Source organism: Heliconius melpomene, chromosome 18 (genome assembly GCF_056956725.1).
Source record: "Heliconius melpomene rosina isolate 202511_hmr_F chromosome 18, ASM5695672v1, whole genome shotgun sequence".
Taxonomy (NCBI): Eukaryota; Metazoa; Arthropoda; class Insecta; order Lepidoptera; family Nymphalidae; genus Heliconius; species Heliconius melpomene.
In genome coordinates this window covers 12004621-12031483 of record NC_140406.1, presented here as the reverse complement: position 1 = coordinate 12031483, position 26863 = coordinate 12004621, and the positions used below count along the sequence as shown (strand labels likewise).

The 26863-nt window shown below is 30.7% G+C and overlaps 1 protein-coding gene across 1 annotated transcript in view; it reads right to left on the bottom strand.

The window, feature by feature from the left end:
* The window catches only part of LOC146529616 (uncharacterized), a 384832-nt gene extending 359446 nt beyond the window's left edge, over nt 1-25386 (bottom strand). The window contains exon 1 of the mRNA XM_085201516.1: nt 25078-25386. The gene's annotated coding sequence lies outside the window, so the exon portion shown is untranslated. The remainder of the gene's footprint in view (nt 1-25077) is intronic.
* Nucleotides 25387-26863: the final 1477 nt, after the last annotated feature.

Sequence of the window (26863 nt, the reverse complement as noted above, 5' to 3'; positions counted from 1 at the left end):
AGTCCCACTCAACTCAACTCTTGAAAATTCAACAGAAAGTGGATAATACTAGATTCCCTACATATATACAGCGTGAATAATTTTTATAAGCCAATCAAAAAACCGTCACCCATTATTTCACCCTACAATTATACAAAACGCTTTTAATCTCATTAAATTCTTGCTATTGCTCTGAAAATGTGTTTGACGCGTAATTGTATTAAGTAGCGACAATCGAGTTTTACGCCGAGTTTTGAAATTTGATTATATTCTTTCTGCGGACGTTTAATGCAATTGTCAGTTTTTGTGGCGTCCGGACGAATTGGGCCACATTACCCAAATTAAGGTGGGGATTTCTCGCTTGTGTAAAATGCATTAAATATGCTGAAAATATTTCAGGTTTTATTTAAAAACGTGATGTCATTGTATATTTTGTAACTTATTGTTATACATTTTTGGGAATATTTTACAGTTTTTATATAGGTATTTTGTATTGTTTACAATAAACTAATATATGAGTGGAAGTTATCTAAACCTGAAGCCCACATAGAGTCGAGAATGGTTAAAATTTACCATCGTAGCAACGTCCGATTTTAAATTTAACTGTACAAATTGGTATTTCTTCTTTTATCTCTAAAAATATCAGGGAAATCTATATTAACTAATTAATTAAATATTACTTACTATATAGAAATAAATTACACATGCATTGCATACATAATATTAGTTTACATACGTATGTTAAGTTTTACATAAGCAACTCGTTATGTCGGTTTATAACGTAATAAATATTAAAATTATAAGTACCAACATATAAAATTTTAGTTTATATAGAATTAAATTGAGTGCAAACTAAACAAGTTTCACAATAGGACGTCGTCATACAAATTTTAGATTTTTACTGTAAGCTGTGATCTAACTATTTATATTTTTCTGTTTTTCAGGTTTTATTTAAAAACGTGATGTCATTGTATATTTTGTAACTTATTGTTATACATTTTTGGGAATATTTTACAGTTTTTATATAGGTATTTTGTATTGTTTACAATAAACTAATATATGAGTGGAAGTTATCTAAACCTGAAGCCCACATAGAGTCGAGAATGGTTAAAATTTACCATCGTAGCAACGTCCGATTTTAAATTTAACTGTACAAATTGGTATTTCTTCTTTTATCTCTAAAAATATCAGGGAAATCTATATTAACTAATTAATTAAATATTACTTACTATATAGAAATAAATTACACATGCATTGCATACATAATATTAGTTTACATACGTATGTTAAGTTTTACATAAGCAACTCGTTATGTCGGTTTATAACGTAATAAATATTAAAATTATAAGTACCAACATATAAAATTTTAGTTTATATAGAATTAAATTGAGTGCAAACTAATCTAGCGTTGATCAAGTTATTTACTCCCTGTAATATGCGGTTGGAGTTGCGATGAAATGTAAGTGGTCGATTATAGAATAAATTATTTTTTTATATTACTAAACTTACTCTATATTTTATGCTGTATATAAAATTAAAAATCTAATAACCTATGTCGATAATATAATAAGTATTCGTATTTAAAACGTAGGACACATTCGATTTTCTTTAAGTAATGCAAAGAAAAATAAGTTTAATCTATAATTTTAGTATTAATATTCAATTTATACAACTTTTTAACAAAGTACAATCGTTTTTTATCTTAAAAAATGTGCATCATTCGTCCATATGTGACAATTATTTTATCTACGTAATAAGGATATCAATTTTATGCGAAATTCTCATAAAACCAAAGTATTTTGCCCGATGCTTAAAATATATGACAATACATAGAAAATTACGCTTCATTCAAAGTTTATAACACACTGTGAGGAGATTGTCAACGTTAATCACGACCCAAAGGTATGAAAATTCGTTATTAAGATAGGTCTGACGAGATAAACCGTTTCAAAGGACGTAATGAAGCACAATTGAAATTTATTGTGATAAAAAATCAGAAGATATTAAATATAAGGCATAAAATTAATAATTAAATTAAACAGATTGGTTTTAATTTAATAAAAGGTGCAATAATTCTTTTTCAGCTTCACGCTGTAATAGGTAGGCAGAGAGAGCCTAGTGTTGAGAGTTAAGACACTCCGCTTCCCACTTTCCCTCGAGTTCTGGAGGCATTACGTGTTGCCTCTTTGCCTCAGCACAAGAGCGAAGAAATGAAAATATTAAATATATTTTATTTCTTCGAGTGACGCACTTACAGTCACAGGCTTGTGCACTTCCACCCCAACTGGCCTGTTTTGTGTAATAAATAATTACTTAATTTTTTTTTTCGTAAATGTACTTTTTTAAAATACATAACCTATAACTTTTTATTAGCAATATAAATTAGTTAATGCTATTAATTTGGCAAAGAATTTGATTAAATTCACTACACAGTATATACAGTAATTTCATTACTTATTATCACAGTCCATCACAAAGTCTTTTGAGAAAGCTCTATGGGGATTGTTATTGTTTTACATGTTCTTATGGTTTCTTATTTGGCATAAAAAAGTGTAACAAGAGGTAAAAAAAGATATGATCTTAATAATACAACTTATGTTTATTAACTTCATACAATATATCTATCAAATATTACATTAGACAGTCAGTTTTCATAGGGATAAAAGTCGTATAAACCTCATAACACCTTTATTGACCATAGAGTTGGTCCCAAAAACAATCATAGCGTAGGAACGTTGCACAGACGTCCGAGATAATTAAGCTTTTATTGTCTTGACAAGAGCATGGATGAATGACCTATATATTTTATTACGTTGTTGACTCCGTTAAATATTGAAGCGAAACATTTTAATAGGCCACAAAGAATGTATAGGTGAGGCAATCGCTTTTATTGATCCAACATTATTTTACGCTGTTGATTATTAAAAATATGACGTGAATATGACGCTTGTGAGATGGTATAAAACAAATTTTTTTTGGTCTGATAAAATAAACATTCACAAAAGAATTACCTGAATCGCCGTAGAGGGGAGCACCAAGATGTTTTTGCATAATTACACTACAAGTGCCAAGTGCTTAAATCAGTGTTTTTAAAACGTACGAGAGTTAAAAACTCTCCACAAAAGCGTATAGCCAAAGTCAACATAAACTGTAATAAAATGTAATGTCATAAAATGTATTTTCAAGATGACTAACATGTCTACTGCAAAGTCTATGCGACACAAAAACCTTGGACAAATAGAGTTGATTTTAGGTTTAATTTTTCATTATTGTAGCAATAAACAAAGATTGTCTGCTAAATAAGAATTAAAACAATAATTGTATAGCATACCCACATGTCGCATTCAAACTTAAAACAAAAAGCACTCCAAACGATCTCCAAAAAAACCTCCAAAATAGAAACGTCAAAATTGCACTTTTCATGACGAATCCAAACAACTCATAGAGTAATTACACTAAAAAACGAGTATCACTGAAAAACTTTGAGTCTACTCAACGTGAAACGGACAGCACTCCACTAAAGCGTACAGCCAAGGCCAGCGTAAATAGACATGCTAAACCTATTCTGAACAAGAGCCCTGGAAGTACAGAGCTGCATAATTGGAGTTGGACCACTCATTTCAACTGACAACTGAGGAACGTGCTCAGTTTGTTTGAGATTACATTTCCGACGAACACAGGCACGCTTAAGTTTATTTAACGCGTTTGATACGTACAAGTAATAGTTCCAGAAATTTTATATATTCAAAGAATGCATAAAGTGGGCAAGCGTGTTTCTTGATCATTTTATTAAGGAACATATCCTTATAGCTAGTTTATGGTATGGAGCATCATTTATTACTCATAGAATGGCAGCACCAAGCAATTTTTTGTAACATATTGCATGTCCACAACGGTTACAAATTGAAAACACAAACTCCAATATCTCATCCACTTTTTTGTACTTGAATACATATATGTATTCGGTAGCTATATGTATACCGGTTATATTATCATATTATATATGCTCATAATGTTATTATCAAGTTATTGAATTAAAAAAGTAGTAGCATATCTGACTAATACATACATGAAAAATCATTTTTACCATTAATTACTGTTTATTATAATAATTATTAATTACTTCATTTGCACAGTTATGAACAGAGTTTGTAACGGACGTTTCGAGATCGCACTCGCCGCGGTAGAACTGTGTAATACAATGTAAATCAAGATGTCAAGAAGATATACTCATGTAGACATTCCTATGTTGCGGGATGCGCTCAGAATGTTAATACGGCGAATATATTTAGGGTTTGTGTGAATTATTCTTGGAATAAACAGCTTTAGAGTTGAGCTTTCTGACACATAATTGTAAGCGTTTATTAAGCAGAAAAGCTATTTAGTTGATCTTGGATGACTTCATTTGAACTAAACTATGTAATTCATTGCTCGAGAGATTCTCTTTCCTGAATTGTAACGAAACATATCGCTTTAAGCTGTTTTAACCTAGTATTCGTTTATCTTCTCGTAACCAAAATAAGTTAATAGTAAAACTATATTTTGAGGCAAAACTTTCACAATAGGACGTCGTCATACAAATTTTAGATTTTAACTATTAGCTGTAGTGATCTAGTTATCTATATGTTTCTGTTTTTTCCTGTGTTATTCTACCAACAATCTCACAATAATTCATCTCATAAAAATCGAATCGACACTCTTTCTTAAATTACCTACATATCATTGCCCTCCGAGAGTCTATACTATCGGTACATCAATAAGCCACATCCAACAATTTCCGAATGCATTTAAATCGTTGCCTATTCATTCACTCAATCATTTATCTGTTAAAGTCCGCCCCAATGAGGTTTAAACGCTTACTAAACAAAACCGTTAATTTAACGTTATCAACGCCATTGCTACTGAAATTATCGTTGATTGACCAAATAATGAATAATCACTCAATTGAATGCTTGCATACGAGTTATTTTGGCAACAGAATATTTTATTTCAATGGTTTAAAATAAGTGACTATTTTGACTTTATTAATAATCGCAAATATCAACCTACTTTGTCTTACAAAAAAGTCTTTCCTCTACTTTGCCCTTAGCTTGCCTGCAGAATTGTTATTAGAATAAATAAGGGTTGATTATATTTATACCCTATAATTATAAGGAGTTCATCCTATACATTATTGCGATAGACTATTGACCCCATAATAAATATTTCTAAGAACAATCCAAAAAGCTTAATAAATATAATAATAATATACGGACAAATTAATAAGATTTCATCTAACACATTTGTATCACAACAAACCAATATAAACTCGATCCGACATTTACCTACCATGTCTCAAGATTACCGATTAGCTGTCATCGTATATAGAACACGATGCTATTTGTCGATAGCACAACAATGGGGACTAGCAAATTAGACGCTGGTAATAAAACATCTTAATGAGATATTTCGTACCTGATAAAATATTGAGGGGAGAGATTTACAATGAGTGATTGTGACACTATAGTAACGCAGTGGGTGTCTGATAGTACGAGCGACGGTCATGAGTTCGATTTCTACTCAGAAGACTCATTGCTGGAAGACATCTAATACGGGTTTGATAAATAATCATAGCGATGGATCCCAAATCCAAAATTCTACTTTTGTAGATGTAATGTAACAGTCGAAATGTTAATATTAATCTCTGCCTGTCTTTCTATAGAAAAGAAATACACAGATTTAAGCAGAAAAAAATAACAAAACAATCCAAACCATCCACCACCTGGATACGTGGCACTCCACTACTGTGCGGTTTCGTAAAAATTTCCTTTCACGCGCCACCGAATTGGGGAATGGCCTACCTGCAGCAGTATTTCCAGGTCGTTATGACATGGGTACCTTCAAAAAGTGTGTCTATCTCCATCTTAAAGCTGTAATTCCTCGGGTGTTGCACGGGATCGTGGGCAGTGGTGATCACTTACCATCAGATGACCCGAACGCTCGTTTGCCTTGTCTTTTTCCATAAAAAAAAGATTTGAGCCCAGCTTATAACTTATTCCAGATGTTAAACATAAACTATATTAGACTTTTTTATAGTACTACCTACTTTCACCTACTAAATTCAATTTACTGAAGAGAATTTATAGCCACAACGAGCCTTAGAGACTATCCTAGACTAGCGTTTATAAAGTAGACTTGAGGTAGAATATAACACAATTTTTACTAGCGAACTTCACTGCTAAGGAACGTGCATATTGCATAGCAAAATATATAAAAAAAATACTGGAATTTACGAGAATGATACATAACATTAAAGTTCGATAATGATTGCTTTATTTAAAAACTGTGTTGTAATCATTAATCATCCTTCTCCAGAATTTTTCAAAATAATTCCACAATTATACACATACAGCTATTTAATATCGTACTGGTTTTTCTTTTCAGTGTGTTTTAAATTTTTATTTTTTTAACATTTTAAACAATATAAAAGTATTTTACAAGCGCTACACAACGTGCTAGGAGCAATAAATTGTATGAGCTTAAACTCGAACGGTTTACACTAGTTATCTTAATAGTACTATTTAGTTTAGATTTTAATAGAATTTTAGAACTATCTAAAGAGTTCTATTATTAAGATCGTGGCACTTTCATCGGACGGAGTTTCATCAGTTTCTCAGATTTTACTAAATTTAAAAGCGGACTTTATAAAAAATGTGTTATAAATTAATTACAACATAAACAAAATTATATTCAACTTATATAAACAAAGAAATGTATTTTTTATTTTTATAAATAATAAACCTATGATAAAATTCATATCAATTTATATGAGCATCGGTGGTTCAGTGGTAGAATGCTCGCCTGCCACGCGGGCGGCCCGGGTTCGATTCCCAGCCGATGCAAAACAATTTTTTTAGTTACTTTTTTTTTATATTTTTTTAAAATATGCTGACTTTTTTGCAATATAGAATCTTTTTTTTAATATAAAAAAAATTATAAGGAACTTTATATATCTTCATTTTAATTTATTTAGGCGTAAGTAAAATATATAATTTACAATTGTTTTTTTATAAATGATATGGATAACGATGTAAGTGTTTTTTTTTATACTTACAGCAGAGCATCCTCCATACTCCTCACACAGATTATTCTTATTTTCGAACTGCTAAATAAATGACAAAAATCATTTACACAAAACCTTTTATATTTTAATTATAGAAAGAAATAAATATATTAAAAAACGTAAAAGAAAGTTCAAAAATAAAACATTTTGGTTTGAACTCTGACCACAAAACCTTAATTGCCCCGGGTTATTTTCACAAAAACTTCAAAAGAACCCGACGGCCATTGTGCCGCTTGACTTGAAAAGTTGAAAACAAAAATCGGCGTGGTTCCGTATTGTAAGTGTATGTATAATAAAATATTTTCTTATTTGATACTGTTTATATTGTTTTAATAAAGTTTTTTTTAAATATAAAAAAAAATTGTATTTTAAAGAAATAACAATTCTAAAATAATATCAAACCTTCACTCAAAAGATATTGTTATGTCTGTCTGTTTATATATTATTTTATAAAAGTATTTATAAAAAAATTTACTAGATTCAAAATATATTAATACTAAAACACTTCATCCACCCACACACTCGTAATATAACAGAAAGCTATTCAATTTCATTGATATCCAGTCAATAAGTATACGCAATCATTTTAAAATAACATTTTGCACGGAATCCAAATACCTGTGCATGTCATACATATGTACGTATGTATGGACCACACCCCTATTATTAAGCACGCATCTTGTAATTTTGTATCCGATAGTCATTATACGTACGTCCATTTTACGCCTTTGTACGCATCGGTCAATTCCACAATAATGCTTCTACAATCTACATACATTCTTTTGTATGATTCCCACATAAAAATGCATTGAAATTGGAACGATTAATGTGAAACAAGCTGGTATATTTTCCGCAATAAAGGTTTTGTATGCAATAATTTTTTATCTGTTCATATTTATCAAAACACCTGTATTTGTACCAAAACAAGTAGCTTTTACGCATTTTAGACATTTTTTATGTTTATATCTATACTTTTAATATAATAAAGCGGAAGAGTTTGTTTGTTTGTTTGAACGCTAAGATCTCTGGATCTACTGGATCGATTTACTTTGTTTTTGTTTTGTATGAAAGCTGCATTCTTCAGAAGTGCTATAGGCTATATAACATTACATTACACATATATACTAATAAATTAAAATACTTTCTAATTTGACATGCAATTTATTCTGCCATGTTAATAACAACCGTCGTCGCTACGCGACCGCGTTCGTTACCGCGTCATTTTGATATGCATACTTATGAAAATAAATATAATAGTCACTTTTAGCATTTCATCTAGATTGAAATTATATTTCTATAGAAATTATATTCTTATATTTTAAGCAGGCGTAGCCGCGTCCGGGTCCGCTAGTCTATACTAATATAATAAAGCGGAAGAGTTTGTTTGTTTGTTTGAACGCTAAGATCTCTGGATCTACTGGTCCGATTTACTGTGTTTTTGTTTTGTATGAAAGCTGCATTCTCCAGAAGTGCTATAGGTTATATAATATTACATTACACATATATACTAATAAATTAAAGTACTTTCTAATTTGACATGCAATTTATTCTGCCATGTTAATAACAACCGTCGTCGCTACGCGACCGCGTTCGTTACCGCGTCATTTTGATATTCATCCTTATGAAAAATATAATAGTCACTTTTAGCATTTCATCTAGATTGAAATTATTTCTATAGAAATTATATTCTTATATTTCAAGCAGGCGTAGCCGCGTCCGGGTCCGCTAGTTTGATGATAAAATCATAGATTATTGACTCTACTATTTATTGTATTTTTTTGTAGCTTCGCCGCACAAACTCGGATGGGCAGAGGGAATCTGGGAACTTAGTGTTAAGACTCTCCATACCCATTAAAATGCTTCCGTATTCCACTTTCCGACGAATTCTGGAGGCATTGCGAGGAACTGAAAATATGGAATGTTTAATTTCCTCGAGTGGGATTCGAAATCTTACGTCATGACTAGCCTCATTATAATTTTGAGACATTATAATGAGGTTGTATAGCGTGAGGGTGTAAGTGATGATTATAAAAAATATTTATTTTTATTTTCGTGGTGTGGTGAGTTCTATCACTCGATGTCTCGAAAATTTGCCAACGGAGTGTTGAATTTGCCTCTCGTGCTATGCATAATTATATGCGAAAATACTAAGTTGTATTTGGTTCATTTAGGAGGATTGGACTGAAGATGTAACAAATTTGACTAACAAGTTACTCTAGTTAGCTTCCGCTGTAGTGAATTTACATGTGGCAGTTTTTTTTTTATTAATTGGTAGTTTATACACAAACTGGATATGTTTATACAGATAATATTACTATTATAATAATATAATAAATAAATAGGCAAAAAGAAGCACGTACGCTAGAAGTTCATTCTAAATAATTTAGTATGATTATATTAATATATATTTAAATATCTTTTTCTATTTAATATTATATATTGCTTGCTATTAAGTATGCACTTAAAATAGACCTTTTTGGATAAAATAAAACCCCAAGTTTTTTACTACTTAATAACCTACGCATGACTAACAACTTATTAAGACTATGTAATGAAGTTTTAGTAGATTTCTTTTAAATTACCTTTGACAGAGCTCATATAGTTTATGAAAATAAGAGTTGCTAAACAAGTAATAACATCGCATCAACTGTGATGAAAACATACAAACAGAAAAATCTACGCAAAACGCTCATTTACTACTAAGTTTTAAAAATCAATTAAATTCACAAGATGTATGTTTATTTCATAATATCATGCTATACTATTATATGATTGAGATAATAATTATATTTATTATAGATTTGATGATAATAAGGTTCCACGACTTTACAACAAGAAACTTCATCGTTTATATTTAAATTCTTACTCAGAACTAATAACGTTAACAAAAATGTATCATTAGTAGGCTCGTTGGTAAACATTTGTTTCCATGAAGTGCTTTTTAACCGTTAATTCATAGATTGGAATTCACAAGTTCTAAAATTTAGTGGTCACGTTGACCAAAATATTAACTATTATTTGACGTTTAAGAAAATAGATTTACAATAAGTTTATATTTTGTCACATTCAAATACTGATAAAATGTGACTATAAAAAAGTACTACCTAATACTACTAGCCACTACAATAATTATCAAAATGATATTGTCATCACTTGTCGAAGTTTTTTAATATCACATATATGAACGGCAAAAATAATTAACTAATAAAATACAAAAAAAAATCATATAAAAAGCAACCCAAAAGAAGAATGAATCATTTTTGGACGTGCCCAAAAGAAGGGCACGTCCAAAAATGATTCTCGTATCCACTCATTACTCGTATTTAAACTCTGAATTTCGAATAAAGTTGACTCAATTCGTATTCATAAAGCGGGAACCCAGAAACTAATATAAAACGTAAGCGAGGCTTATTACTTAAAACTTGTGAACATTTCAAACGAATAAATTGCTTTAAGTTTGTATGTTTCAAAACTATTTCAATAGCTCTGGTCGGCTATTTAAGGTGTTTTGAAGATTCTTGGACTATTATTGCCTCCATGATTAATATTTTAGCTGTTTTAACATTTTATACCCAATTTGAACGACAAATTGGTATTTATTTAAGTAAATTTACTTTAATTCTATTTAAATTTTGTTTAGTTTCTTGAAGATCAAGGAATTTAGAAAATATAGTTACATTTCGTTTATTTATTTATAAAACTGTTAAGTTAGTGCGCACAAAAATTTTAGAAATTTAAATTTTAAGTGGTATGTTTTTAAGGAACATTAAAATTTATACGTTACATAAATCTATCAGCGATTATCCTACATATATAAAAAAATCTATGGACAGAGCATTTCAGTCACCTGTCGTTAGGGTAAAAAATAATTATTATTATAAAAGAAAACAACAATTAACTCTTTACAATGTTGTTCTCTAAAAAAGCAAGTCACTCCTGTCTAATACGATGGTTGGGGCACGTGGGGATGTGAGGGCACGTGTCCATCACTGTTAGAGATCTTGACAAACTTGAAGTGTCACTGCGCTTTGACAGATGTCAAATAAAACTGTAGATAAAGTGCGCGTTGCTTGACGGTTCCGGTTATTTGGTGTCGTTGACAGAACATTTCTTATTGAAGAAATAGTTGTACTATACAGTAGGTATATGGTATATTGCCTACTTGCGCTCTGGATCTCAAATTTAATGCTAATGTAGATATGTATTTAGCTGCCTAGCTTAGCACTAACAAATAAATTTATATCTACAGAAAGCAGAAATTACAGAGAAATAAATTAATTAAGTATTTCTAAGGGATACAGTTTCTCCAAATAAATTTTATAACTGTTAAAACAACAATAGATCGCACTATATCAAGACATAATAAACAAGCAATGAAACCCACCTTCTAAAACAAACGCACAAAGGCACTTTAAATGATAAACTGAAATATTAGAGTCATTTAAAACACCTACATTCGTGGTCACTCAAAATTTTAGTATTCTTTAAGTATTATTTATTTTTAGATAACGCGGAGGTGTAATGCTAGCATTCAGATAAAAATAAGTTTGTTCTTACATTCTCAAACCCCTATAAAAGGTTATTATTAGTTCACCGAAAGACCATCAGTGGGTAAATAAAGATAAAGCGTATGGTGTAAAATTCTTTTCCATATTGGTTTAGTACTATTTAACCCAATGAATAAGCGATAAGAATATTATTTTTTCAACAATCTTAAATCTTTGTCTTTATCAGTAAAAAGAATGGGGGGATAAAAGTATAATCTCTGTCATACATCATGATTACGGGTTGATATTTTTATGTGGGTATATTATAACTAGATGCAAGGCATTTCACAAGAAAAATATTGAATATAAGAAAAGTTATCTGTTTACATTAAACTCAAAGTGTAATACAATATATTGTAATTAAATTTATCATATAAATCTATCTATTATGTAAAACAGACACCAGTTCCAAAATTTTGAATAATAAATGACTACAACTACTCTAATTCTAGTGTATTTCAAGCAAAAACAAGAAATCATTCAAAATAACAAATGGGACGGGGATATTTAAGCCGACTCTTCACTTCGTATCCGAAACTTGCCACACAAAAAACACGGCTATTCCGAAATCCCTGTAAAATATTCCCACAAATAAACATTAGCTGTCACAGAACATCGTTCCGTTATATTTAGAATCACAGGGGCGTTCAGATCAGATTTTAATGGGCGAAATACATTATTCAGCGATACGAGACGAACGCGTCAAATACTAGATTAAAAATGTAAACTTCTGTAGTCAAGATTGACTGGACGTCTTTCAACGTGACGGTCTATTTAATGAGCTATTTATTCTACTTTGTCTTTTGTTTTAACATTATGTCTAAAAGCTTATTTCTTTTAAATTCCCGCATGTTAAATATCATTCGTAGGTATAATCCTTGTTTACTTTTCTCGATACCAGCCCCATTACATCTCGAAAGACCAACAAAGGGAGAAAGTTCTTTTTAATTTTATCTTAATGGTCTCTGAAAATAATGTTTGCTCTTACAAAAATTAAGTCATGCTCCAAAGATATTATGCAAAGGAGAGCACAAAGCCGGGTAAACGAGCAGGCTAATTGTTCGGACAACCGGATGTGACGGACCGGAAAATGGTAAGGAAATACTCGACGGCTAGAGGAAGCCAAATATTTAATCCCCGAATTATTTTGTCAATTTCCGTTTAATTGTTTATGGTGTAATAGATATCGTATTCATCAGGTTTCTCGGTTATATCTATGGACTATGGAAAAATAAAGACAGATCATTAGTAGCGATGTTCAAGTAATAAGAGTCAGCCTTTGAATATCTATTTACCTGGCATGTCATTGATTTTAATAAGCATCAAGTTTAAATAACATTTAAGTTCCCAATTGTTTTCGAAATTTTTGACGAATATATGATTTTACCTTTTTCGTCAGAGTTAATGTTAATAAATTTATTATTTTAATTAATACATTTGGATTTATATTTATTTATTTACACATTATCTAGCAATATAGCAATTATATAATTACTTTTTTAAGTTTTACAGAAAACCAAATGCGAAAGTGAACTTTCAAGAAATTCGAGCTCATCTTTTTGCACATTCATTGCTACTATAAGATCATTGCATCTTTTGTAATTTATACTCTTCGGTACGTACATACGTATATATGCTATTCTATACGATCGCTATTGAATGCGGTTGTCATAATTAAATTCTGTTAAATCTATTGAAAGTCCTCAAAAATACCGATGATATATTATTGTAGCATGAGTAAACCAAGAACCGAGGCCTAAGAAAAAAACACCCAACATTTTTGTGTAAAGTGAAGAAATAACAACTCAAAGAACTCGTAAGCCTGCGTACTCAGCTGTAATAAGGTTGAAAAATTCACGAACAAATTCAATCAAACGCTTCAATAATAAAATGAGAGGGACCATCTATCACGTTCGGAAATAGGTCGATCCACACGGAGTTCTTTAAAATGGTCTCTTCAACGAAATGTGGATCGGTTTTAACTACATTACCGTTTGAAATCGAGGTCATGGGAAAATTGGCTTTACGGCTGGTGAAACGAAATTTGACTATCGCTTGAGTTCGCTGAGCGCTTACGGTATCTCATGACCTGCGACCCAAGATAGCAAATGTATAGATTAGGGAAGCACTTCAGTTGAGCGACATCTGTACATCTGATGACTGAGATAAACGCTCGCTTTAAATCGCTGTCTTAAAATGTTCAGGAAGGAGGCAATGCAAGATCTTAATACGTCGTTCTAATGTTCATGTGTATATTTAATCTTTTTTGACATGAGAATAATTAATGGATTTTTTATTCCGATATTTTTATTATACAAACAAAAAATGCAAAAAATCACTGGAGTTTGAGATTGTGTAAAAACAATAAACTTACTGCAGTATGTTGGTGTATGATATACTTGTATGTGTAGTTATCTGTATTTTAGTGGGTGAGTATGTGACAACTAGTGTAAGAAAACCTCTCAAATTTTATATACGGAAAACATTTTCTGCTTTGGAACTGGACTGATGTTTTACCTATTGATACAAATAGACGGCAAATAAAGGCATTACAAAATTAATTACTGTTTATTGTATGTATATAATATCAGTAATAGTATAAGAGTATTACTAAACAAATTCCATGTACAACACAAGATTATAGTGAAGCCTCTTATTAGTAAAGGATACCTTTAGGCCTTTTTTACCTTTTAGTAGAGCTTCGATAGCACGGTACATATGACATGTACACATCTATCTTGTAATAAAAATAATTCCATATTAGAACCCTATTTTTCACAACCTTTTTATCTACAACTGTGTAGAATATAAATAGAAACGAACGAACGAATATTTTTCAACGATTGAATGCTTTTTCTGAATACACAGCGTCACAATCCGTTACTTTGTAAAATATAACCTATACATATACAAGCAAAAACTACAACTCGTTCAAAACAAACTAACATGTTAACAGCGGTATACATTTCAATGATTTTTCATATTACACTGTCAATCTAAAAAACTGTTGACAATTTTTCATGTTTGAACAAAGAGTGGCAACTAATTTATCGCCAAATGCAAACCTAAGTAGATAATTTATGGTCTCCACGAAAAAGGGGTTGAATGACAACCCCTGGTCAAGAAACTGCAAATAGTTTTTACCTCGTTACAGTTAAAGTTGCAAATGGTAGTTTTTATTTATCGTGTGTTCATTTCACGCGTATAAAATGTAATAAGCTTTATAAATCAGGGGTGCAAATTCTTTCATAAATTGTTAAAGGAGAATAGACTCTATTTTTTCCGTAGAAAGGTTCTATTTCTTTTTGTGTTATGGTCAAAATTTTTGCAAATGTCGTATGAATAGAAACGATAGAAGCCCCATTTCGGTATAGGGGGTGAAGTTAGCAAACACCGTGTTGCTACCCCATAACATGCAATATTTATTGCAGCTACTGAACTTGGGGATAGATTATGAAAATGCAGATGTTGATTCAAAATTTATTCGCTTGTATGAATTATGTGTACTTTTAATATAACTTTCATTTTCTAATTTATTAGAGCTTTAAAATTATATTTATTTCTTTTTTCTGGTAATAATATAGAATACTCAACATTTTGGCGAAAAATGGAGAACGAAGTGTCTTGTCGGCTGTATGCGAGGTATAGCGTGAAGCTAAAAAATATCTAAAATACTAATACTTGGAAGGCGGCATTAGCATTTAACGCCTCTTTGTGGGAGCGGAGTATCTAAGGTCCTAAGTTCATTCCTGGGTCGAAAGCTTGTTTTGCTTTCTAAACGAGTCTCTGGGTGATAACAATTGTTTGATATTGGCAACGATGCAAATGTTTGGCCTTTGCACTGATGTGGGACAGTAATTGAGTTTATGTCCCTAATAGAGATGGCAATGTGGATAGAAAACATCAGCAAACGTTCGAAATTCCTATTATTCCTATCGTAAGCTTAGTTGAGAAACCATTTAAATATTTAGTAGATAACGAACGTTATTTACATTTTCTCGCGTACTGTAAACAATTCGGCTTATTTAATCGTTTAGCTTTGAACGTTGTAATATGGATTATAGAACTTAATTAACCACATAAAAGGCGATGCGCTGTTGAAAAAGTTATGTAATCTTTAATTATCTATTAAAATGCTGATCAAAATCAAATATTCACTTACACTTACACTACACTTAGTTTAAAAATATATGCATAAAAAGCAATCGCAGCAGACGAAATCCAGACGTATCTCAAAACACGAGGGAGAGTTCTAGTTTGTTTTCAATTTAATTGTATAGGGCGGCGTTAAGTTCCGCCGACTATTGTTCATTTGTTGTATTAACTTTTTAATTAATTAACCAAAAGTTATTAGGAGAATATGTACAAGCAAAAAGACAAAAAATATAAATCAATTAAAGGAATCCCTTAACCCACTCTTGGATCGCAAGGCACTGACTGCCCTTAGCTCATAACTCTGCAACCTGATGGCTCCTGTACCTATACGTTAATCCATGGAATGCTGAGTATTTTCTCCTTAAGAAAATAATAATAAAAATGCTATATTATATACAATAATAACTCAAAACAAAATTAATAAGTCCGAAGACGCCTTCAAACTTCGCGAGTTAACGTCTACTAGGAAAATCGCATCACAGATATTGATCATAGTTTTTTAGAACAAGCAGTTATTGCCCAAGTTCAGGAGTTATGATTGTGATGACGGGGGAGCGAGAGCTGATGTTTCATTCTAAGAAACTTTGCCATTTTCACGCGATAAATAGAAACTTTTATTTCGCTCACAGCCGTTTGTTATTCCGGTATCATTAAACTGACGTTATTTTCTTTCGTGATCTGCTTCGACGTTTTAGTATGGTAATATACACATTTGATTTATTATTGAACGCTACTTTTAATATTTATATGTTTGCTTATTTTTGACTTCTTGTTGTTTGTAGGATATCCGTGTTTAACTGCTATAACTCATATAATGTAAGCAGGTCGTTCAGAATTCAGAATTTTGTTATTTTTATAATGTAATTAAATTCGAAGCCGTCAAATTGTAAAGGTGACTGTTGTAAGTTGTATTCTCAATCAGCGGAATAATTTTTTTTCATTAGCCCACACTGGTAACATGGTAAAATTTAGAGAATTAGGCGAAAAGTGAGGAACGGAGTATCTTAACACTATGTTTTAAGAGAGAGTTTGTACGTTTAAATTAAAAATGTGATTTAGATTAAATTTGTAATCCTTTAACTCAAGTAAAACAAAACCTAATTTATATAATCATCACCATCTTAAGAATTACTTTAGAAAACGGCCATTTTAAACCTCACACAAGTGGCACCCAAGTTGAAAATTGTTATCAAAGACAGTAGCAATTAATGAGTCAAAATATAGAGTTTTGTTGAGCGAATGAGTCTGAAACTCGTCCCATTAAAACTTATTACATCCTGTAATAGATCCTCGGGAATCAACTGAGCCGTTGACACAAGCCAGATGTAAGGACCACTCGAGAACTTGCTTAAACTTCGTAACAAACTGATTTCGCTTTAAGGGCGCTTCTAGGATCGAAAGCTCAAAAAGTAAGTGTAATTATGAAATTTCTGTTGGTAAATATCAAGTGCTTAAGTCACTATTTATAGGTAGAAGTATTGTTTATTTAAATAAAAAAAATGTAAGAAGTTATTTGTTACTTTTTGTAGAAGTGTGGGTTCAATGTCCATTCGGGGGAAGGAATTACTTTCATTTACCCTTTCTGTAAAGACAAAGTGCGGCGTTGAGTTCTGCTATTCAATACAGCCTATTTTAAAGACAATGTGTGTTCAATGGCGTAATTTAACACTGAATTCAACTAAGCAAATTAGAGATACCAATAAAATAAGATTGACCCCAATACCCAAATGGGAATCTAACAAATAACTCCTAGGTATGGTTATAATCCAAGCATTTTCCAACTGTTATTTTTTAAATAAATATTACCCTAAAATAAAACTACAGCAATGACTTAAACTGACAAACATCCAAGCCTTTAATTTTAAAGTCATCAGACATGAGCCCGAGTGGTTCCAACAAAATGAGTATTGTGATACGTAATGAGCGCAGCTTGCAGCGGAACCGACCGCAATGTTTCGTGTAAAAGCTCCACTCTCTATACATCTACTTCGTTGAATATAATCATTCCTAGAGCTTTTGTGCGATAAGCTATTGAAGATATGAGACATAATAATGTTATTTCATATAAAATTGTTGTTTTTATTCGTTTTAATTAATGCATAATAATTATTCGTTTACGTATTGAATTAAAGGGGATGCATATATTATGTACTTATCCCATATGTAGATGCTGCCAATTTAAGAGTTTAAATTAAGGTGAAAAATCCAAAGAAAAAAACGTTGGCCTTCTAACTTGAACATCATTTTAGCACACATGAGACAAATGTTCATCATCCTGATATTTCATTTGTGATGGTTGTTGATGATGGTTACCCAATGTATAAATATATTCAAATTTCATCTCTGTGCCACTTTTTACCTAAGTATTTAATACCTAAAATCGTGATTTTGAAAAATTAAACAACAGAATGATTAATCATAATTTATGTCATAGAAACTTTATGAGCAAGAAATGTTATTAAGAAAGAAATATAAAAGAAAATATATCATTCATTTAAAACTTAGGTAATCTACTAGATCACTTAAAATTTTTACTTAAATAGAAAGCTTCGATTTTTTTTAATAAATATTTTACACGGATAATAAATCCATAAACCAAAGACGCATTGAGAGCAACTAAAACAAACGGACGCGATGCCAAAGACCGCAAATGTTGACAGAGCTATACAAACACGCCTTTAGTGGCTTGCCTGCACAACCCACTTCGTTTAGTTTTAACTTTTCAGTGTTTCCGCTAAAACAACAATAAATAATATATGAAAAAGTAATATAAACAGTAAAATGTAATGGGAAAACGGAGTGCTAATTATTTTCGCTATATAAGATTAAACATAAATATTATATAAAATCTGTATAAAAATATAGACTTCAGTGGCATGAGTGCAATTTGTTGTTAACCAGAAGGAAATTTATCTTTCTAAATAAGCTTGTTGGATCTAAACTTATACCTATCTTATGTATAATAATAAATAGAAGACAATTAAGTATACGAATATACTATTTGGCTATATACATATCAATTAATTTATTTTATTTTTGATAAAATTTGTAATACAAAAAACAAAAATTGACATAATTTTTACTCTCTTCTCTACAAGGCTCGTTAATAATTGACCACCAAACATAATTACCCCTTAAACTGCCGCTGAACAATACTGAATTTTGTGTAATTGGCCGAGGTGATTGTCGTTGTAATTATCAATTCGGCTTCATTAAATTTTTGTTTCAGTACAATTTCATTTCTTAAAAGTATTTTAATTGTGTTTTCATATTTAAAGTTCATATTATGTCAGGTTTTATTCATACAAGTATTTATAAATAAACAACAGAAACATAGAAGATTTTATAGTTACTTTTTAACAATTTTCTGCAAATGTTATTTATATGACAATATAAATGATAAATTCAAATTCTAAATATTTTTCATTCAATTAGATTTCTGCAACACACTTATAAGTTGTCAAATCAACATAAAATTAACACAAGCTCTGACAAGAAACGAACTCTGCAAGAAAGAGCCGAAACTCAACAGTTGATTTTTTCTATATAAAAGTTTTTTTTTTATTATGGTAAAAGGACAAGGCAAACGAGCGTTAGGGTCACCTGATGGTGATCACCGCCGCCCACGACCCCGTGCAGCACCAGAGGAGCTACAGGTGCGTTGCCGGCCTTTGAGGTGGAGATAGACGCGCTTTTTAAAGGTACCCATATTGTACCAACCTGGAAACACTGCCGCGGGTAGACCGTTCCACAGTTCGGTGGCGCGTGGAAGGAAATTTCTACGAAACCGCACAGTAGTGGAGTGCACCGCACGTAAAGTTGAAATTATAATAAACTATATGACACAAAACAAAAAGAATAAACCTTAAACAGTAACTAATATACCTGACACAATATGTGAAATCAAAAAGAAAGGTAAATGTACCATGGTAAGCGATAATAGATGTTCTCTATACAAAATAATAGGAAGATTTCGTAACATAACATTCAGTGGAACACATCAAAAAATCATTTGTCGTTGCATTGTCGCTAACTTCTGAGATAACTTGCAAAACGTCTGCTCGAATCGGTTAAGTTTCAAAAGATATTGTCCGCTTTTTATTAGTTTAGGGAACATTACGATATTTCACTAGAATTTAAATTACCTAGTATCTAAATAGTGAAAAAAAAAGAATACTTAAACTTGAGCATTTATTATATATTTTCTATATTTACTATTCTTACTGTAATGGTAATAGTGAGTTTGGATCATTTTATTTCATTGAGTACTAATAAAGACAAGTCACAGATCATAAACAAGCGCGAGCGATAAGCATATAAAATACTAAGTTAAAAAAATCACTGAAATTTAAACCTGCTCCCACATCCCGTTAGAAGCAACACTGCTACTACGCTAAAACACGCAAGAGATAAACACAGATAAGTGTTCTATGACAAACGTAGCGTACAAATAGCGTTGGTCTCTAAACAATGAGTCATTCAAAATGTTTGCATTAAAATACCAACAACTGACGTTTGGACTTCAGTCTGTTTAATATTTGTAGGCCGTCTGAATCTATACTACTATGTACATATCTATACTTCTATACTAATATAATAAAGCGGAAGAGTTTGTTTGTTTGTTTGTTTGTTTGTTTGTTTGTTTGTTTGTTTGAACGCTAAGATCTCTGGATCTACTGGATCGATTTACTTTGTTTTTGTTTTGTATGAAAGCTGCATTCTTCAGAAGTGCTATAGGCTATATAATATTATATTACACATATATACTAATAAATTAAAATACTAAAACGTATTTGACATGCAATTTATTCTGCCATTTTAATAACAACCGTCGTCGCTACGCGACCGCGTTCGTTACCGCGTCATTTTGATATTCATCCTTATGAAAATAAATATAATAGTCACTTTTAGCATTTCATCTAGATTGAAATTACATTTCTATAGAAATTATATTCTTATATTTCAAGCAGGCGTAGCCGCGTCCGGGTCCGCTAGTATATTATAAAACTAAAGTGTTTATTTGGTTGATTGAGCTAATCTCATGAACTAATGATGCGAATAAAATTAGAAGCACTAATCACTTCGCCAATGTCGCGTTGAATGGAGAATACAAAAGTCATCTATGGCAATTTACTTCGATACTAACTAAATATTTCATTTTCTTGAGTGGGGATCGAACCCATAAACCGTCGCGCTTACAATTACACGTTTGTGCCTCTGCGCCACGACTGGCCTAAATATCGGCTTATTATTTTAAAATACCTATTTGAATTATTTTTTTACTGTGTGCGGTCATATGCCTTCCAATAAACTATATCGAACGAAAGTATTACAAAATTTAATTATACCTATATAAACCATATAAGCATTTTGTATGAACATCCAATATAAGTTTAATTTCAAAAAGACAGATTTACGATACGATGTTAATAACCGATAATATCCGGTTGTGGATAGATAATTTTAATAACAGATGCGCGCTGTCGAATTTATCTCGTTCTTTGCCCGTTGCGGCGAAATATCTTAATACTTAAGAAATAAAAGAATATCACATTATGTACAAGAGCTAAAATTATTCCAGAAATGGAAAATATTTCCAGAAATGGAAAAGTGGACTGGAATAGAGAAAAAAATCGTTTAAAAAGTGTAAAAATCGCGAAAATTTAGTATCTTTCTGTAACAAATATAAATTTGTATTTTTTTATACGGAAAAATAATAATAACAAGGCTTACTTCTTATATTTACGATTTACAATACATACACACTAACTTTTATATGTATGAAATATTACCTACAAGTAGTGTGATTAGAGACAGCAACTTGACTTATACATAATTGAAATGCGTGAAATAGAACGATATCCGAACACGTTGTTCTCATAAATATAGTATGTAGCTTGCAAGAAAATATGTAAATATTCAAAACCCTTCTACGCTATCAAATTACAATTTAGGATACTTTATACTTGTCCGAACTAAAGTTCTTATTTGAAAAGTAGAACCTGCCTTTTGTTCGATTTCTAGAACCAGTAAAAAGGAAAACAATATTTCCTTTTTTTATACCTTCACGTTGTAACATATAAGCGGACATAGCTGGTTACGTAGAGGCAGTCTTAACAATCCCACCATTTTTCCTCCCAATTTTAGAGTCATTGCGTGTTGATAGGCAGAACTCAACGCCGCGCTTTGTCTTGTTATTAGAGCGAGGAAATGAAAATAATTAATCGAAACCACCACCAACGCATTACCAGTAGGCATCGAATATTTTCTTATAAAAACAAATAACTAACTACCTAAGATTCCAACTAAATTGTAATCAAATCAAGCGTATCTATTTCTTTGGACTATCCCTTCGCCGTTACGAATACGGCGTTACGAATAGTGATTAGATAGTAATTAAACAATTAAAACCACACCTCAGGGAAGGCAAAAATATATTCCGCCGATTGGTAATCGAACCCACAACGGTCTTGCGAACCAGCGTTTCTATTTCATTAGTCTATCCCTTGGTCCATCAAACCGTTACGAATCGTGATTAGATGGTAATTAAACAATTAAAACCACACCTCAGGGAGAGCTTAATTGAATTAAAGAGGAACCCTAATGATGGAGCCAGATGATGAATTTGTATCGTAATATCGTTTTTTATTTTTATAGGGCAATAAAATTTATTTATTTGAATGTCGCGTGCCCAATGAAATATTAGTGATGTTCGTTTTGAAAATACGAGTAAGTATATTGGTTGGAAAAAAATTTAAAGAAATTTATTAATATAAAATGACGAGACGAATAATTAATATTAAACACGATTTTTTTAATAGACGATTGAAAAAAATCATTATTTATTATAAAACTGCTAAGCAAAACCATCGCTTTTACAATACAACCTTATATAGGGTAAGTATACTTTTTTAGGGTTCCATATTTTAAGGAAAAAATAATCCAAGAAATAATATAGGATTACTGTATTATCCGTCTGTCCGATGGTCTGTTCGTCTGGTGACTAGTAGACTAATTTTAATATTAATTCCGTGTATCCAGTATTCATATCTTTCAAATTAATAAGTGTATTAAAATTAAATGAAATATGTCCAATATTTTACAATGAAATGAAAATTCACATTTGTTAAATATAAAGGATTTGTACTGTGTGAATTAAGCGACGAGTGGCGTTCGTCAATTATGTATGAAATATGGATTGGAGGACGGTCGCGATGCGCAGTGCATTATATAATTCATTAATTTTAAAATAATATTCATGTTTTATTATATTATATGATTGTTAATATTATTTTGTTATAATTAAGTTCTGACTGTATACCTGGACAGAAGTGAGTTCGATTTCAACTCAGGGGGAACTCCTACAGATCAATGGGAAACAAATGGTCCTAAAAATAATAATTTTAAAATAAACAACATACATACATACAATATACCTCGAATTTGCCAAATAGAATGAGTAGGAATAGTTTTAGGGTTAATCTACACTCAATGAGATCTAATATAGTGAAATCTCTCTATAGTCTTCTAAAAGATCTTGGGCTGCCTAGAACTATCATTTCAATTCTAGTACATACTTGAATGGTGGTTATTGGAATCATTTCAATTTTGGTGCATAGAGAGAGCAGCCCAAACAGTAGAGGTAAGCATAAATGGATATTTAATATTTAGGCCTTATATTTGAGTTGCAAGTCCCGGAGACTACTCTGAGGCACTCATCCTCTGATGCTAGTTCATGGTGAATCCATCATATGCTAAATACCTAGTTTCTTCTTACACTTTTATGTAAGGGCAAGATGACAAATATTTAAAAATATTAATTCACATGTAATAATAACATAATAAAAAACATAATAAGTCAGTTTTATATTTAACTTTGTTCTCACTGAAAATGATAAAAAGAATGTAATTTTTAATAAGCAATAAACTTTACTAAGTAGTAGCATTCTTTTGTTAAATTAAACTCTGTTATTCAGATGTTAATTATAATTAATTCATAATATTTTATTCATTACAAAAATCAAATAGTCAAATATTAAGCACCGAAACTAGCTATTATATAAATGTAATTTTACATAATTCTTGAAGTAAAAATTACATTTAACTAAAACATTACAATTACATTTGTTTGCTTAATATTTTTTTAATACCAACCAATAGGTTTGTTGTATTGTGTTGAATAATCTTGAAATTAATATTCAAATAGACTTCAAATTCAAACTTTAGAACCACCAAATGAGCATATCCTACCATTGGTTGAGGCAGTTCTGCTGAGAAGAGACTGCTTGAAACTGAAACAGTTGCCATACAATTTTTTATAGTTTTCAATACAAAACTTATAATTTTATTGTTTACTACTAATATCTAACTACCTATACAGTATACTATATGAAATTTAATGATCTGGATTTCACAACTTTTACTCTTAAGAGGTTGAGGTGTTCAAACATTATGATTCTTCAAACATTTGTTTTGACCACTTTTATAAAATATTAAAATTGGCCATATAAATTTAAGTCTACTATGTTATTTTTCAGTTTCTCACTGTATCCCACATATAACAGGGTAGACAGAGGAAAGCTAGTGTTAAGACATTCTGTGTTATGTAGCAGAACTCAAAGCTGTGCTTAGCCCTAACTTATCAGAGTGAAGAAATCAAAATATTAATAAATCATAATTCATTCCCGTTAAAGGGAATCGAATCCATAACCCTTGCGTTTACATTCACAAATTTAATAACAAAATAAATTAAATAAGCATTGAATTAAGCGAATTAATTACCCGAAAATTAAACGCAATTAGTCCAAAACTTCATATTTATGCATACAATACAATACAAACAAAAATAATAAGAAATATCCAAAAGTGGCTTTTATTTTTAAGATAAACTAGAAAACGGCAGAAGCGGAGGCTGTATATGGTGCGGTCACGAACAGGTTGAATGACCGTGAAAAAAGTAAAGTGCCTTTTATTTAATATCGAGATAATGTAAAGACTATTGAAATCATATAATTTTATAACTTCTACTATTTATAAGAAATGAGTAATAATATACACGTATAAGTATTATGTACATTAGATCTCATGCCGCAATGAAATCAAAATAGATTTCTATATTTATCATCATAATCTAATTTAAATATATATACCGATAAACTCCATAACAAAGTTCAAAAAGTCGTAGCTTGATTAAAACTTTATTATAAACTGAACATGCGCAGCCAAGTTAGGAAGTAAACAAACAAAACTTTTCAAAAGTTCACCACTATTTACGTAAGCTTGATAAGAACGTACCTTTTAGAGCAAACGTAGTTAATCCAAGTGAAAAGTTTTCTTAAAACACAATATCCAAAACGGAATTTTATCACAGCATTCCACAATAAACCTAAGAAAACTTGCTTGTAGCTTCTTTCACACTAAAGTTGTATCACTTTTTGAGAGAATGCTAGTATGAATCACTGTTAAACTACACTAAATACATGTAGAAATATATATAGAACAACTTTTTAGCGAAGTTCACTGTCAATAATAGAATTTAATTAGTTAAAAACTTTTTAAATCGTTGTAAACAATCAGAGCAACAATCGACACACGACGGCCATCTTCCGCTAACGCGGGTTTTAAGTCCACGCGCGCCAGAGGGAGCTAGCTAGAACAACCGGACAAATTTGGAATACTCCAAAATAGTATAATAGTAAAAGCGTTACTGTATTTTAAACTTAATAGGTTTATCTATCTTATTGGTTTACTTAACTTACTCGTTATCTATAGGTAAAAAAAGATTGTTTTAAAAAAGTCAACCCCCACATTTTCTTTATATATTTTTTATGATAGTTTAATCTATTATTAAAAATAAAAAAATATTTTTAAAATATTTTATTTAAATATATAACAAGTATCTAGTTTTTTTCCTATATATAACAAAAACTATGCTGAGAAAATTAGATACTAAGATACAATCGATTCAGCCATTCTAATATGAGACTCGGCAGACGTATAAAAAATGTGAACACAGTTTGATCGCTCGTGTATAGGTATTCTATTGAAAACATCTCCGTCATGCTATTTTTATATGTAATATTCTTTTGTCCTGCTGTTCTCAAAATAGTTATTTACAATCTGCGTGTACTTATTGTAGTTTTATGCGACGTGCATCATATAATCGATTTAAAATCAATCATGTTATTAGATTTTTTACATTTGCATATTTCTTATCTAAAATACGAAATAAAATTATAAAAAAATAAAACAGGTACATTGTTATGTAACATAACAATTTGTTGTTGTTCTTGATACGTATTTTTTTATATAAATAGACTTTAACTCAAGTTGCTAGAAATCTCCAGAAGATAATTTAATTAAAAACTAAAATGATTTTTCATAGACGAATTCCTATATATTCAATACGTTTATGAAAGATTGTTAGTTACTTTCAATATAAAGAAATTTCCTATAATACAATAAGCCTAATATTTTAAAAGAGCAATCATTTGAACGTCTTCTTGGCTCTTCTCAGTTCAATATAGTAAGTTTGATTTAGCGTCCGCTGTATCCACATTATCCACCATATACTAGGAAAGACAGAGGGAACCGAGGAACTTGGTGTTAAGACGCATTCGCCGAATTCTCGAGGCATTGCTTGTTGAGTGGCTTATTGTGTGGAAAGTTATTTAATTAATTTTATTTAAGATTGAGATATTTTTTATTCTAATAAAAAATATCTGAATCGAAAAAGTAACTTTCCCAATATAAATCTCTATCCAGATCCCAATATAATTTACTAAAATATAAAAAATAAAAATAATAATTGATGCTGTCGCGCCGTTCAGTTCCGCCAGTAATAATCAATGTCTCCTATTTGAACGTAAACTGAGGAACGGATTGCCTTAGTGCTAAGTCCAAATGCTTTCTCTATTATATGTGTAATACAACGAGAAGAGTTAGAAGAGAAGAAAATTATATTAAAATTAAAAATCCATATTAAAAAAATGTAACTATTTAAAATTAGCTCTTGCATCTCCTTAGTAAGTAATTTGTATAACTGTCGCGTCTACCGGAGTTAAAATCTTAATTCGCTTAT